General features: G+C 43.0%; 1 protein-coding gene across 1 annotated transcript in view; it reads left to right on the top strand.

Moving 5' to 3' along the window:
* Nucleotides 1–16,275, top strand: part of STARD13 (StAR related lipid transfer domain containing 13) — a 68,658-nt gene that overhangs the window by 3,248 nt on the left and 49,135 nt on the right. Inside the window, exon 2 of the mRNA XM_023740358.1 lies at nt 985–1,058. The gene's annotated coding sequence lies outside the window, so the exon portion shown is untranslated. The remainder of the gene's footprint in view (nt 1–984; nt 1,059–16,275) is intronic.

Below are 16,275 nucleotides of genomic sequence, written 5' to 3'. Positions count from 1 at the left end.
GATTTGCTTGTGAGAGTCTGTGAGAGGCGCGGGTGATTTGGTTGTTACTCTTTGCTGTTGCTGTTGTGTGCGATCGAGTAGATTCCAATTCATAGTGCCCCCATGTGACAGAGCAGAACTGCCCCGTCGGATTCCCTAGGCTGTCATCTTTACAGAAGCAGATTGCCAGGTCTTTCTCCTGCAGAGTGGCTGGGTGGGCTTGAACCACCCACCTTTAGGTTAGCGGCAGACTGCTTAGCTACTGCACCACCAGGGCTCCTTTGTTATCCTGTAAAGGTAATGAATTGGGAAAGCAGTGTTCTCTTCAGCACGTCAGAGGTGCACCCCAAACAGGAGTAGATTCCCCCCAAAGCATTCATTAACCAAGACCTCATCCAGAGTTCTCCCTCTTGGTTCTAACCAGGAGTATTTTTATTGGTTGGTGCTATTAAGAAAGACATGATTTTTATTTTTTCATATATTATTGTTTGCCTGCAATGATTTTTTAAAGTCCCCTTTAAATTGAAGTTGCACTGTTGTTAGGTGTTATCGAGTCCATCCCGACTCACAGCAACCCCGTGTGACCCCGTGTTTACAGCTCTGAGCTGCTAATGGAAAGGGTAGTGGTTTGAACCCACCAGGTGCTCTGCGGGAGAAAGATGTGGGCAGTTACGGGCAGAACTGAGTGTCAGCCCAGTACTCAGGGCTGCTTCCATAAAGGTGACAGCCTTGGAAACCCGGTGGGTCGGTTCTACTCTGTCCAATAGGATCTCAGTGAGTCGGAACCAACTCCACAAAGGCAACAGGTTTGGTTTGGTTTTGTTTTGTTTTTAAATCTTTATGGGAGCAGATTGTCAGGTCTTTCTCCTGAGGAGCTGCTAGGTGGGTTTGAAGCACCAACCTTTCCTTTAGCAGCCAAGTGCTTAACTATTGTACCACCAAGCATCCTTAAATTGAGATATAATATATATGTATAAAGTAAAATTCACTGTTTTCCATGTACAGTTTTGACAAATGCGTACCGTCCTGTAACCACCGCCAAAACCAAGAGAACGGTTCCATCACACCCCAGACTCCAGGTGCTCCTTTGTCTTCAGTCTCTACCGCTGTTCCCAGCCCTGTCAAATGATGATTTCTCGTTCCTACAGTTTGCCTTTTCCAGAATGTCATACAAATGAAATCAAAACGTAACTAGCTTTTTGACTCTGGCTTCTTTCACTCAGTATAAAGCACTGAAAATTCATCCATATTGTTGTGTGTATCAGTGAGTCATTACTTTTTATTACTGAGTAGGAATCCCATTGTATGGATGTACTGGAGTTTGCTTATCCACTCAACAGTTGAAGGACATTTGAGTTGTTTCCAGTTTTGATGATTATAAAGCCACTGTAAACATTCATATTCAAGTTTTTGCGTGAGCATAAGTTTTCATTTCTTTTGGGTAAAAACCTGTGAATGGATTATGGTTAAAATATGATAAGTGTATTTTAACTTTGTAAGAAACCACCAAGCTGTTTTCCAAAGTGGCTAGACCGTTTGGTATTCCCACCAACAGTGTATGGGAGTTCCAGTTGCTCCACCTCTTTGCCAGCACTTGGTATTGTCAGTTTTTGTTTTGTTTTTAGGGATTCTAAGAAGGTCGCTGTGAGTCGGAATCGACTCCAGCAACGGGTTTGGTTTTTGGTTTTGGTAATAGGTGTCTGGTCGTACCTCCTTGTCATTTTAGTTTTCATTTCCTTAATGACTAATGGTGGTAAACATCGGATCATGTGTTTAGTTGCCATCCATACGTCTGTTTACTTTTGGTGAAGTGTCTGTTCAAATCTTTTGCCCATTTTTTTAAATTGGGTTGTATATTTTGTTATTGCACTTTGAGAGTTCTTTATATGTTGTAGATCTAAATCTTTTGCTAGATATGTTTTGAAAACATTGTCTACCAGTCTGTAGCTTGTGTTTCCAATCTCTTAACAGCATCTTTCATGGGACAAAAATGTTTAATTTTGCTCAAGTCCAATTTTGTTAGCTTTTCCTTTCATGTTTTTAATGTCATAGCTCAGAAACCTTTGTATAACATAAGGTCACAAAGACACATAAGGTACAAAGTATGGCTCGAGATTCATTTGTTCGCACATGATCAGCCATTTGTTTCAGGACCAGGTTGAAAAGATAGATTATACTTTCTTCATTGGATTTCCCTTTCACCTTTACTGTGAATCAATTGACCATATATGTATGAGTCTATTCTAGACTCTATTATTCTGTTTCATTTATTTATGTGCCTGTCTTTTCTTCAGTAGGGCTCTGTCTTGATTACTTCAGCTTTAGGTAAGTCTTAGATTCAGGTAGTATGAATCCTCCTACTTTTTTCTTCTTTATCAGGATTGTTTTGGCTGTTGTAGTTCCTTTGCCTTTCTACAGAAATTCTAAAAACAGTAGTTGAGATCTATAAAAAGGAAATCTTACTGCAGTTTTGAATGGAAAGTGTCGAATCTATAGATCAATTTGGGGAAAAATCGACATCTTAACAATATTGAGTCTTCAATACATAAACACAGTATAGTCTCTATATGTTTAGATCTCTTTTGATTTTTTCCACCTGTGCTTTATAGTTTTCAACATAAAGATGCTACACGTATTTGTCAGTACCTCAGAATTTCGTGTTTTGTGTCAGCCATTGAAAACTCCACAGAGCACACTTCTGCTCCGACACACCTGGGGTCACAGCGAGTCAGAGTCAACTTGACAGTAGATTTTTTTTTTAGGGGGGGGTGGTTGGTGCTATTTTAAATGATACTTTTTTTCTAAATTATTTTAAATTCCAGTTGTTCATTTTAAAGATGTTTTGTATGTTACCCTTATGTCCTGGAATCTTGCTAAACTCACCCATTCTTCCAGTAGCTTTTTCATAGAATCCTTGGGCTGTAATTCTAAAATTTTAATGAAAGATGATACTGAAACTGAGAATAAAAATTCTGTCACATATTTCATCAGCATTACAGGGACAGACGTTCTCTCGGGCTGTGCGTTCTGTTCCAGGATGACGTACGAGACTTGGCGGGCCCAACCTTCAATCTCAAACCTGTGGGTGGTAAATCCTTATCTTCTCACCTGCCATGTGTTATCTGAGATGCTGGCTACGCTGTGGACTTCTCCATCGATGTCTACTCCTTAAAAGAGCCTTTCAGACACGTCACAGGGAGAAGCCAGTATAATTATGTGAAATCGTTGTTGTTGGGTGCCGATGAGTTTGTTCCAACTTGTAGCCACCGTGAGTGACAGAGTAGAACTGCCCCCCTTGGTTTTCTAGGCCGTAATCTTTATGGGAGCAGATGGCCAGGTCTTTTTCCTATGGAGCAGATGCGTGGGTTTGAACCACCAACCTTTTGGTTATCAGCCAAGTGCTTAATCACTGCGCCACCAGGACTCCTACCCCAAAGGGTATCACTACGTAAACATTTGGCACCGCAGCCGTGCCAGACAACACAGAACTGTTGATAAGGTTCAGCTTGTATAAAAACAGACACAGTGGCAAGAGGTTGTTATAAATGGAATAACTCTTATGACAGCTTTGGCTCCAAAATATGATGAAGTAAGAAAAGCATTTGTTGTAGGTGTGTGAACTGAGATGCTTGGGGTATGGGCGCAGGAAAAAGACCCAGAGCTGCGGGTAGAAGAGAGGCCCAGGGAGCCGGCCCTCAGGGGTGGAGCAAAGGACGCAGGCGAGGTCAGCAGGGATGGAGGGGGCGGCTGAAGGGAGGATATGTGGGGCTTCTTTGCCTTCCGCGGCCACGAAGATGCAGATTCCCATCTGGCAAACAGCAGAAAGCAGGCAGAGGGAAGATGCCCAGCCCCAGGGGAAAGCCAGCACTATGCAAACGTTGAGACTGATGAGCAGCTAATTAGACGCCCGCCCATTCAGATGGTACGTGATGATTTATACTCGGAGAGTAGCAAGCATTGTGATTTTGCTCCTTCTCTTCCACGTGCACTGCCCTCACCGAGGGGGGGCTGGGCTCCTGCTTCATTTTCAGTGTTCCGTGGGCTGTGCGTTGCTTACACGTGTTTGAAATGCTGAGCTGGTACAGAGTTGAGAAAATTACCACAGACAGAGGTAGGTGGGCTCTGCTGGGTAGACAGAGGATGACAGGAGAGCTGAAGGTCTGCACATGTTATCCAAGTCAAGAATCTGATTTACCTTTGGTTTTCTCACAGACAGTAAATGGACTTAAAAAAAAAGCCAAACCTTTTGCTGCCGAGTCAATTCTGACTCATGGCACCCCCATGTGTGTCAGAGTAGAACTGTGCTCCATGGATTTTCAGTGGCTGATTTTTTTTTTTTTTTGGAAGTAGATGGCCAGACCTTTCTTCTGAGGCACCACCAGGTGGACTTGAATCTCCAACCTTTCAATTAGTAGCCAAGCACTTAACCATTTGCGCCACCAGGGAGAATTAATGGGTTAGGTCCAGTTTACACTTGAAGAGCTGTGGAACTATATGACCTTTTTATGGGCTCGGGTATATTGTACTAAAGGAGTTGATGGCAGTGAAGACCCAAGCCCAGCCCTGATTACTGAATGTGCAGCTCTCAGTTTTAGAGTCCCGAAACAATTCAGGTTTGCTGTCTTTGCTGAAGGCAAAGAATTATCTGGCCCCAAATGCCAACAGAGCCAAGGTTGATAAATGACAGATGGCATGACCGCTGTTAGGTACCCATGTGGAGTACCTAATGGGGGGGGGTGGTTGCAGAGAGGCTTCCTGAAACAAAGACCTTAAGGCCAGTAGGAATTACTCAGACAAGAACACCTGATATTTTGATGCCACTGTTTTGACCCAGCCATTTTAACTCCAAAACACTCTAATGCAATCCATTGCCGTCAAGTCAATTCTGACTCATAGCGACCCTATAGGGTGGAGCAGAGCTGCCACATAGGGTTTCCAAGGCTGTGATCTTTACAGAAGCAGATTGCCAAGCCTTTCTCCCGAAGAGTGGCTAGTGGGTTCAAACTGCCAACCTTTCACTTAGCAGCCGAGCGCTTAACCACTGTGCCACCAGAGCTCCTCTACTTTAATGCAACCTGGAACAAAATGTTATTTTTAACTAAGCTAATGTACAGGGAAAAGCACCTTCTTCCCCTTCCCCCAGTGAACCTCATCCCAAACTATGTAGTATAGGGGTCAAGTTTGGGGTACAGTCAGGTACAGACATTGTAGGGTGAAAGATAGTGGATTTCTCTAGTATGTATTATTTTATATGAAAAACATTGATGTTATATCTTTAAATGGCCTTTTTATGTGACCTTCTCCAAAGAGCTGCTCCAAATGCCCTTTGTATGCCTACACTTTCAAGAACAGTCCATGAGAAACTTCTAAAGCTGGGTGGGAGGCTAAGGGGGTGGAGAGGGTTTATACTTTTAATGATATTCATTTCTATCCTTTCTTCTTTTAGATATTTGTATTTCATCATTTAAAAAATCAGCAATGTTAAAATTTGAAGTCTTGCTTTGCCAGGTAAATAATAGATAATAGTGCCGGATATTTAAAAAAAAAATTTGCCATCAAGTCAATTCTGCCTGATGGCATCTCCACTGATGTCATAGTATAATTGTTCTCCATACGATTTTCAATGGCTGATTTTTCTGAAATAGACTACCAGGACTTTTGAGTCTTCTGGGTAGACACCAACTTTCAACCTTTCAGTTAGCAGCTGAGACCATTTACTGTTTGCACCACCCAGGAACTCCTAGCTAACATTTAGTAACTACCAGAAGAACAAACAAATCTGTCTTGGAGGAAGTACAGCTAGAATGCTCCTTAGAAGCAAGGATGAGGAGACGTAGTTTGGACATGTTATCAGGAGGGAGCAGTCCCTGGCGAAGGACATTATGTTGTTAAAGCAGAGGGTCAATGAAAAAGAGGAAGACCCTCAACGAGATGAATTGATACAGTGGCTGCAACGATGGGCTCAAACATAGCAATGATTGTGAGGATGGTACAGGACCAGGCCCTGTTACATTCTCTTGTACATAGGTCACTGTGAGTCAGAACCAACTCAACAGCACTTAACAACAACCACGTACTGTATTTTATATTTTTCCTATCTCTTTATTTTCTTCTTATGGATTTGAGTTACTGTTTAGTGTCCTTTGCTTTCAGTTTGAAGGATTCTTTTTAGCATTTCTTGTAGGGCAGGTCTACTAGCAATGAATTCTCTCAGTTTTTGTTTATCTAGGACTATCTTAATTTCTCTTTCACTTTTGAATGGCTGTTTTCTGGATATACAATTTTTGGTTAACGATCTTTCTTTTCTCTCAGCACTTTGAATATGCCATCTCACTGCCTTCTGGTCTCCATGATTTCTTGTTTGAAATCAGATGTTAATCTAACTGGGACTGTCTTTTAGGTGATGACTCACTTCTCTTTTGCTGCCTTCACGGTTCTTCTCTTTGTCTTTAGCTTTTAGCAGTTTGATTATGGTGTGCCTAGGTGTGGATCATTTTGAGTTTATCCTATGTGGAGTTTGTTGACCATCTTGAATGTATAGATTTAACTTTTTATCAGTTTTGGACATTATTTCTTCAAATGTTTCTTGTCCCTTTTCTCACTGTCCTCTACTTCTGAGACTCCCCGTATGTGTATGTTGGCACACTTGGTAGTGTTGCACAGATCCCTGAGGCTCTGTTCATTTCCTTCTATCTTTTTTCTTTCTGTACCATAGACTGTAAAATCTCAATTGACCTCTCTTCAAGTTTGCTGATTCTTTCTTCTGTCTACGCAAGGCTGCTGTTGAGCCCCTCTAGTGACTTTTTCATCTGACTTGTACTTTTCAACACCAGAATTTCTATTTGGTTATTGTTCATAATTTCTGTCTCTTTATTGATATTATTAACTTGGTAAGACATCATTCTCTTACTTTCTTTTAGTTATTTAGACATGGTTTCCTTTAGTTCTTTGAACATACTTCAAATAGCTGATTTAAAGTTGTTGTGTACTAACTCCAGTGTCCGAACTTCCTCTGTGACAGCTCTATTGACTGCTTTTTTTCCTGTGTGTGTGGACCATACTTTCTTGGATTTTTTGGGGTTTTTCTTGTTTGTTGGTTGGTTGATTTTTGTCTCATAAATATGTCTCATAGTTTTTTGTTGAAAACTTGGACATTTAGATAGTATGTGGCAGTCTAGAAATCAGATCCCTGCTCCCCAGAGTTTGTTGTTATTGTCTGTTTAGTGACTTCCCTCAACTAATTCTGTAAAAATCTGTATTTTTTGTCATGTGTGGCCACTTAATTCTCTACTCAAGTTTTCTTAGTGGTCAGCAAAGGATTGGACAGAAATGTCCTTAAATGCCTTTGCCAAGGGGCTCTGTGTGCATGCTGGGCACATCTTCAAGGCTCCAGCCATCGATTTACAACTCTGCCTTAGCCTTTACATCCTGCTTATGAAGAGTGTCAGTGTCAACCAGAGGTGAGAGATTAGGTCCTTCTCAGGTCTTTCCTGGGTGTGTACACAGTCCTACACATGTGTATAGCCATTTAGATTTACACATGTCAGAACTTTTCCAAGCCCTCTAGGGACAGCTCATTCTGCAGCTGTTCCTTTTAAGTTTTGGTCAACTTCTTGTTTGCCTCAACAGTTTATCATTGTCTCAAGCAACTGCAATGTTAAATAATTGCCCCTGATTGTTTTTCACAAACACCCTTGGAAACAGCCGTTCTCAGTGATGAGCTCTGAGCCTGGTCAAACAAAGACAAGTACTGTAAGTGGGGTTTCCAGGGAACTGCCATACAGGTGAGATAATAGCAGATCTCTTGGGGTGGAGCATTTGGGGAGTGACAAACCAGTTCTGCCTCCTCCAGTGGCTGCTAGGCTGCCGGTTTTCATGGCTACCATGATTGTGGTGCCATTGGTTTTCAAGGCTACACAGAGCTGAGCAAAGAGGGTGGGAATCAAGCACGTTGAAATGTCACAAAGATTGCTGTTCTTAAATAGATACACCATTTTTTTAAAAATAAATGCTCCTTGGATTATTGCGAGCCTTTGATTTATTTCCAGAGTTTTGAAAAGGCTGATTTTGACTGTTTTTGCCAGTGTGTTTGTGGTTTTAAGGAGTGGATTTTTGAAGGCCTTTACTTCACTGTCCCATTAGCATTCCTTACTTGTATTGTTTTTTAATCAGCTTCATTGCAGCATAATTTACACATAATAAAATAAAAGCACACGATTTAACTACCACCACAATCATGAGACAGAACATTTCCTGCACCTGAAAAAGTCCTCTATTACCGGTCTTTAGCAACCACTGGTCTGCTTTCATGAGTGCTGGTGGTGCAGTGGTTAAGCGCTCGGCTGCCAAATGAAAGGTCCAGTGGTTCAAACCCACCAACTGATCCACGGGAGAAAGATGTGGCAGTCTGCTTCTATAAAGGTCACAGCCTTGGAAACCCTATGGGACAGTTCTGTTCTATCCTATAAGGTCACTATGAGCCAGAATCAACTTGACAACAACAGGTTTGGGTTTTTTGTTTTTCTTTTAGTCTATTTTCTGTCACTATAGTTTTATACTTTTTCTTTTTCTAAAATTTTATATAAATTGAATCATATAGCGTGTGTTCTTTGTGTCTGCCTTCTTTCACTAAGCATAAGGCTTACGAGACTTATCCATGTTGTTGAATGTTGAATGTAACATTAGTTAATGCCTTTGTATGCTGAGTAGTGTTCCTCTGTATGGGTATACCACAGTTTGTATATCCATTTACCAGTTGATAGGCATTTGGGTTGTTTACACGTTTTTGGCTGTTATGAATAAAGCTCCGATAAATATTCAAGTACAAGCCTTTGTATGGGCATATAATTTCTATTATCTTGGATAAATAAGTAGAAGTGGAATCACTGGGTCAAGTGCTAAAAGTACATTTGGTTTTATAAGAAACTGCCAAACTGTTTTCCAAAGAGACTACCCCTTTGGAAGTTTCAGTGGGTCCACATCTTTGCTAACTCTTAGTATTCTCAGATTTTTAAATTTAGGCATTCTAGTGTGTGTATCTGTACTGTGTACCTGTAACATTGTAAGAAGCAGTCATTCAGACAGAACAAGGGGATACTGCGTGCTTTAAAGTCAGGAAAGGTGTGTGTCAGGGTTGTATCTTTCACCATACTTATTCAATCTGTATGCTGAGCAAGTAATCCCAGAAACTGGACTATATGAAGAAGAACACAGCATCATATTCTTCACTCTTTAACAACCAGTGTTATGGAGATGGCACAACCTTGCTTGCTGAAAGGGAAGAGGACTTGAAGCACTTGCTGATAAAGATCGAAGACCACAGTCTCCAGTATGGATTACACCTCAACATAAAGAATACAAAAATCCTCACAACTGGACCAATAAGCAACATCACAATAAATGGAGAAAAGATGGACATTGTCAAGGATTTCGTTTTATTTGGATCCACAATCAACGCCCATGGAAGCAGCAGTCAAGAAATCAAAGGATGTATTGCATTGGGCAAATCTGCTGCAAAAGACCTCTTTAAAGTGTTCAAAAGCAAAGACGTCAGTTTGAGGACTGAGGTGCGCCTGACCCAAGCCATGGTATCTTCAGTTGCCTCATAGATATGTGAAAGCTGGACAATGAATAAGGAAGACCAAAGAAGAATTGACACCTTTGAATTATGGTGTTGATAAAGAATATTGAATATACAATGGACTTCCAGAAGAACGAACAAATCTGTCTTGGAAGAAGTACAGCCAGAATGCTCCTTAGAAGCAAGGATGGCAAGACTTCGTCTCACATACTTTGGACATGTTATCAGGGGGGATCAGTCCCTGGAGAAGGACATCATGCTTGGTAAAGTAGAAGGTCATCGAAAAAGAGGAAGACCCTCAATGAATTGGACTGATACAGTGGCTACAACAATGGGCTCAAACATGATTGTGCTGATGGCACAGGACCGGGCAGTGTTTTGTTCTGTTTTACATAGGGTCGCTGTGAGTCAGAACCGACTTGACAGCGCGTAACAAAACAAGTGTGTGTGTAAGGAACCCAGTGGAGCAACAGTTAAGTGTTTGGCTGCTAACCAAAAGATAGGTAGTTTGAACCCACCCAGCAGCTCCGTGGGAGACAGACCTGGCGATCTGCTCCTGTAAAGGTTGACGTTGTTCTGTGCCATTGAGTCAATTTCGACTCATCGCGACTCTGGGTGACAGAATAGAACTGCCTCATAGGGTTTCCTGGGCTGTTATCTTCACAGGAGCACATCGCTGCATTTCTCGTCTGTGGTGCCACTGGTGAGTTTGAACCACCACCTTTCGGTTAGCAGCCAAGCACTTAACCATGGTGCCACCAGGGCTCCTTCCCTGTAAAGATTTAAAGCCCAACCCTTGCCGTCGAGTTGATTGATGTTGTTGTCGTTGTTATGTGCCATCAAGTCACTTCCGACTCACAGTGACCCTACAGGACAGAGTAGGGCTGCTCCATAGGGTCTCCAAGGAGCGGCTGGTGCCATCAAATTGCCAACCTTTTCGTTAGCAGCCACGCTCTTAACCACTGTGCCACCAGGGCTCCCCGTAAAACTTGCTGTCTAGAAAACCCTACGGAACAATTTTACTCTGTCACATGAGGCCGTTATGAGTGAAAATCGACTGGATGGCACCTAACAGCAACAGTTTGTGAATACTAGTGCCTCACTGCAATTTTAGTGTATATATCTGCAGCCACTGATGATGCTGAGTATCTGTTCAGGTACTTATTTGCCATTTAGAGACCTTCTTTTTGGGAATTGTCTGCCCAGATCATTTGCCCATTTTTTTAATAAAGTTATTTGGCTTGTTGTTGAGTTTAAGAGTTCTGTGTGTATTCTGAGTCTGTTCTTTATCAGGCGTATGTGTTGCAAATATTTTCTCCCCATAGAGAAGCAATTTTTTTTTTCTAATAATATGTTATTGTGTTTTTGGTGAAAGTTTAACCAGCGAATTAAGTTCCCGTTGACAATTCCTACACAAATTTTTCAGTGACATTAGTTACATTTTTCACATTGTGTCAACGTTCTCTTTAACTGTGTTCTGGTTGTTTCGTTTCCCGTACTCTGGTTTCCCTGCCGCCTGATCTCCTCATCTTTGCTTTAGATGAATTGTTAACCTTTTGATCTCATGTAGATGGTTTTTTAATGGAGTACCGTACTCACAGATAATATCCTTTATTTTGTGTGCCAATCCGTTCTTTAACTACAAGGTGACCTCAGAGGACAGTTTCAGTTCAAGGTTTAAAGAATATCTCAGGGCAATAGTCTCAGGGAGTCCCCTGGTCTCAACTAGTCCAGTAAGTCTGGATGTTTTAAGAATTTGAGTTCTGTTCTGCATTTTTCTCTCATTCTATTAGGATCCATATTTTGTGGCCCTGGTCAGAACCGTCTGGTTCTTCTGGTCTCAGGATAGATGATGCTGTGGCTCATGTAGGCTGTTAGCCCTGTAGACTAGTTTCTTCTCTGAGGCTTTGATTTCCTTCTTTCTCTTCTGCTCCTGATGAGTAGAGACCAATAGTTCTATCTTAGATGGCCACTGGCAAGGTTTTTAGACCCCAGATGCTACTCGCCTCACTAGGATGCAGAACATGGACTTCGTGAACTGTATTATGCCGGTTGACTGAGTTGTCCCATGAGATTAAGGCTGTAAACCCTCAAACCTAGAAAACCATTCTGGCAGGGTGTTTGGTCATGTCATACAGTGTTTGTAACTGTGTCCTCTGTGAATATATGTGTCATACCCGTATCTGTACATACACGTACATCTAGGTACTTGTATCTGTGCACATATATGTACTCACCTGTACCTACCCATACACATACCTGCCTACATACTCACATATGTGACCATAAACTCATTTTTTTGGGGAGAAGCAATTCTTAAGTAAGGAGGAGGCAAATACGTGAATTCAGGGAAGATGAAAGGACCCAAAGTCAGGTAGCCAGAACTTCGCACAGTCACGAGCTTTAAAAACTTAATAAATAAACCTCTTGCGTGTGTCAGAAAGCGAAACCATGAAGCATATGCAAGCATGTGATACTAATATAAAGGACTCTGAGCCCTTTGATGCCATTTGTCTGTGTAGCAGATCAGAAACTTTTGCACAGAATAAAATGGTTTCTTTGTGCTTCCAAGCCACGATGGGAAAACTAGTTTGTTAGTGTCATGGACTGAATTATGTCCCCCAAAAAATGTGTCTATCAATTTGACTGGGCCACGATTCCCAGTACTGTATGGTTGTCCTCCATTTTGTGATTGTAATTTTATGTTAAAAAGGATTAGGGTGGGCTTGTTAACACCCTTACTAAGGTCACATTCCTGATCCAATGTAAAGGGTGTTTAGGGTGTGGCCTGCACCACCTTTTATCTTACAAAAGATAAAAGGAAAAAGAAGCAAGCAGAGAATTGGGGGACCTCATGCCACCAAGAAAGCAGTGCTGGGAGCAGAGCGCGTCCTTTGGACCTGAGGTTCCTATGCTGAGATGCTCCCAGACCAAGGGAGGATTGATGGCAAGGACCTTCCACCTGAGCCAACAGAGAAGAGAAAGCCTTCCCCTGGAGCTGACACCCTGAATTTGGACTTCTAGCTACTAGACTGTGAGAGAATACACCTTCTCTTTGTGAAAGCCATCCACTTGTGGTACTTCTGTTGTAGCAACACTAAATGACTCAGACAGTTAGATAAATAAATTTTATAAATAACAGGCAATCCTGCCCTAAACCAGCCTGTTACGGGACTGCCAAATGAACAGCATCAGCCTATTTAGGGATATATCAGAGCTACCAAATGAACAACATCAGTATACTTTACTTCACACACCACTCCCGGGTAGAGATGTTAACACATGGAGCTAGCCAAAAAGGCAGACTGACAGTTGTGGGCACAAAGATACTTGCTAAACACAGTTTAGGACTAGATGGTTGGCTTCTGATCTAGAATCACCTATAGCATTTGACCCTAATGAATATGTCGTTGCTATTAGGTGTCGTCAGGTCGGTTCTCTGACTCCTAGTGACCCCATATGACAGAGTAGAACGGCCTCATAGGGTTTTTGAGTCTGTGATCTTTACAAGAGCAGATTGACAGGTCTTTCTCCTGCAGAGCTGCTGGGTGGGTTTGAACCACTGACCTTTTGGTTAGCAGCTGATCACTTAACTGTTGCACCACCAGGGCTCCTTAATTGGAGATGGCTGAAAATGAAGTGTGTCATCAAATATTTTTGAGGAAAGGAATGACATGATAAAAAAGTTTTAGAAATGTAATCGGTTTCAATGTGAAGAATTAGAAGACCAAAAAACCAAACCCATTGCCGTTCAGTTGCCGTTCAACTCATAGCGACCCTGTGGGACAGTAGAACTGCCCTGTAGGGTTTCCAAGGAGCAGCTGGTGGAGTGAAACTGCCGCCCTTTGGGTTAGCAGCGGGACGCTTAACCACTGAAGTGGTGGTGAAACCAGTCAAGAAGCAATTGCTGGAGTCTAGATGAGAGGTGAGAAGGACTGACTTAGGACCAAGGAGGCACGGTTCCAAAGATTCCACGGATAGCTGATTGACAGGGCTTGGTGACCGAATCCATATGTATCTTGAAGAAGAGTCTCAGGATGACTCAATTTTGTAGTTTGGGTGGCCTGTTGCTGATGCTTTTAATGAAGGCAAGAAATTCAACAGGAGAAATCGGTTTTGAAGAGAGTACAGTGAGTTCAGTTTCAGTATTTGAGTTGGAGGGGCCAGCAGGACCCCGCAGATGGGTGAGATGACTATGCCATGTATCTCTGGAGCTCAGGTGAGGTGTCTGGGCTGGAGACAGAGGCGGGGCAGTCATCAGGGTCTAGTTCATTTTAAGATGTGATGAGATATTTCAGTATGTCCATGCAGTATACAAGAGCAAGGATGTGGTCTGACTTGTAAAAAATCCCAGTATTTAAGAGGCACGTACTTCTAGAGAACGGTGAAGGGAGTGAAGGGTTTCCAGGGCTGTCATCTTTACAGGAGCAGATTGCCAGTCTTTTCTCCTGCGGACCCACTGAGTGGGTTCAAACTACAGACCTCAGTTAGCAGCCGAGCCTTTTAACCACTGCGCCACCAGGACTCCTTTAGCCAAGAACCAAAAACCAAACCAAACCTGCTGCTGTCGAGTCGATTCTGACTCGTAGCGACCCTATAGGACAGAGCAGAACGGCTCCATAGGGTTTCCAGGGAGCGGCTGGGGGAGTCAAACTGCTGAGCTTTTGGTTAGCTGCTGAGCTCTTAACCACTGTGCCACCAGGGCTTCTTTAGCCAAAACAGGCAACACTAATCTATGGGTGAAAGAAGTCAGAAAGAGGATGTCCCGGGGGTGAGGGAAGGGATATGGTGGGGGGTAGAACTGACAGTTAAGGGGCACAGGAGAACGAGGGAACTTTCTGAAATGAAGAAATGTTCTTGTTTGAGGGAAGTTACAGCTACCAAAACTCATTGACCTGAAGACTTGAGATCTGTGCATTTAAGATCCATACAAAAGGTCACTGGTCAAAGATGGGAGCCGAACAACTGAACCTACTTGCCTCCAAATCCCCACTGATTTACAGAGAGACGTTCTTCTACAAAAGCAAACATCCACGCAGAGAGAGAGACCACACCTACAACATTTCCGAAGCAGAAAACAGAAAAATGTAGGTGACCTGTTGTTGTTGGTCGATTGTTGTTGAGTCGATTCCTACCCGTTGCGACCTCGTATGACAGAATAGAACTGCCTCATAGGATTTCCTAGGCTGTAATCTTTACAGGAGCAAATCCCCAGGTCTTCATCCCGTGGAGCTTCTGGGTGGGTTTGAAACGCCAACCTTTCCATTAGCAGTCAAGTGCTCAATGATTGTGCCACCAGAGCCCCTTAAATGGGCACACAGATAAAGTTTACATACAGGAGATGGGTATTAAGAGACGTTACGTCTAACAGCTTGCATTTCCTCTTTGGCAGTGATGGCTGAGGTACCCGCTGAGGGACGGAGGTCTTTATGAGGGTCTGAGGTTGGGAGCCAACCTGAGTAAAACGAAAGGATTGCTGGGTAGGGCTTTGGGGAGTCCAGCTGAGGGTGAAAATAAAAATTGTCTATCAGCACTATAATACGAAGTTTTTTCCAGTTACACCCAACAGCCCAAGAGCAGGAGAGGAAAAAAATGGGTGGGTGGGGTGATCTAAGTTTTGGGATTGGCAAATGAATTGAGGGGCTGGTGAAAGTATGGTGGAAATGGTTGGCCACGGATTCCAGGAATGCGGGAGGGAGTAACCATGGAAGGGCTGGATTAGATTAGGGAAGGGATAAGTGATTGGGTGACATGATGGCGAGTCCTCTGAGGTCTGGAGGCTGGAGAACAAATAGTATAGCATTCCTTCTGCGGGAGTGGTTCATTCAGACATAATTGGTTGTTTTTGCACTTTCGACCTTACTGGCAGTAAAGCTGGTCTGTCAAAGTGGAAGAGAGCCCTGGTGGCATGGTGGTTAAGCGCTTGACTGCTAACTAAAAGGTCGTCGGATTGAACCCACCACTCTGCAGGAGAAAATGTGGCAGTCTCCTTCTGTAAAGATTACAGCCTTGGAAATACCATGGGGCAGCTCTGCTCTGTCCTGTAGGCCGCTGTAAGTTGGAATCGACTCAATGGCAAAGGGTTTGGTTTTGGTTTTTGTCAAACTGGAAGGAGTCCCTGGGTGGTGCCGACGGTTAAGCGCTTGACTTACTAACCCAAAGGCTGGCGGTTCAGACCCACCCAGAGGCGCCTCGAAAGTAAGGCCTGGTGATCTGCTTCCAGATAATCAGCCATTGAAAACCCCATGGAACACAGATCTACTCTAACTAATGTGGGGTTGCCATTAGTCAGATTCTGCTGGACGGCAACTGGTTATCAAACGAGAAGGATTCCTTGTTGTTGTTGTTGTTAGATGCTGTCAAGTCGGTTCCAAGTCATAGCGACCCTGTGTACAACAGAACGAAATACTGCCTGGTCCTGCACCATCCTCACAGGCGTTGTCATGCTTGAGCCCATTGCTGCAGCCACTGTGTCAATCCATCTCGTGAGGGTCTTTCTCTTTTTTGCTGACCCTCTACTTTACCAAGCATGATGTTCTTCTCCAGGGACTGGTCCCTCCTGATAACATGTCCAAAGTATGTGAGACACAGTCTCATCATCCTTGCTTCTAAGGAGCATTCTGCCTGTACTTCTTCCAAGACAGATTTGTTCATTCTTCTGGCAGTCCATGGTATATTCAATATTCTTTGTCAACACCATAATTCAAAGGCATCAA

This window comes from Trichechus manatus, unplaced genomic scaffold (genome assembly GCF_000243295.1).
Source record: "Trichechus manatus latirostris isolate Lorelei unplaced genomic scaffold, TriManLat1.0 scaffold00153, whole genome shotgun sequence".
Classification (NCBI taxonomy): Eukaryota; Metazoa; Chordata; class Mammalia; order Sirenia; family Trichechidae; genus Trichechus; species Trichechus manatus.
This window is presented reverse-complemented; position numbering and strand designations above follow the sequence as displayed.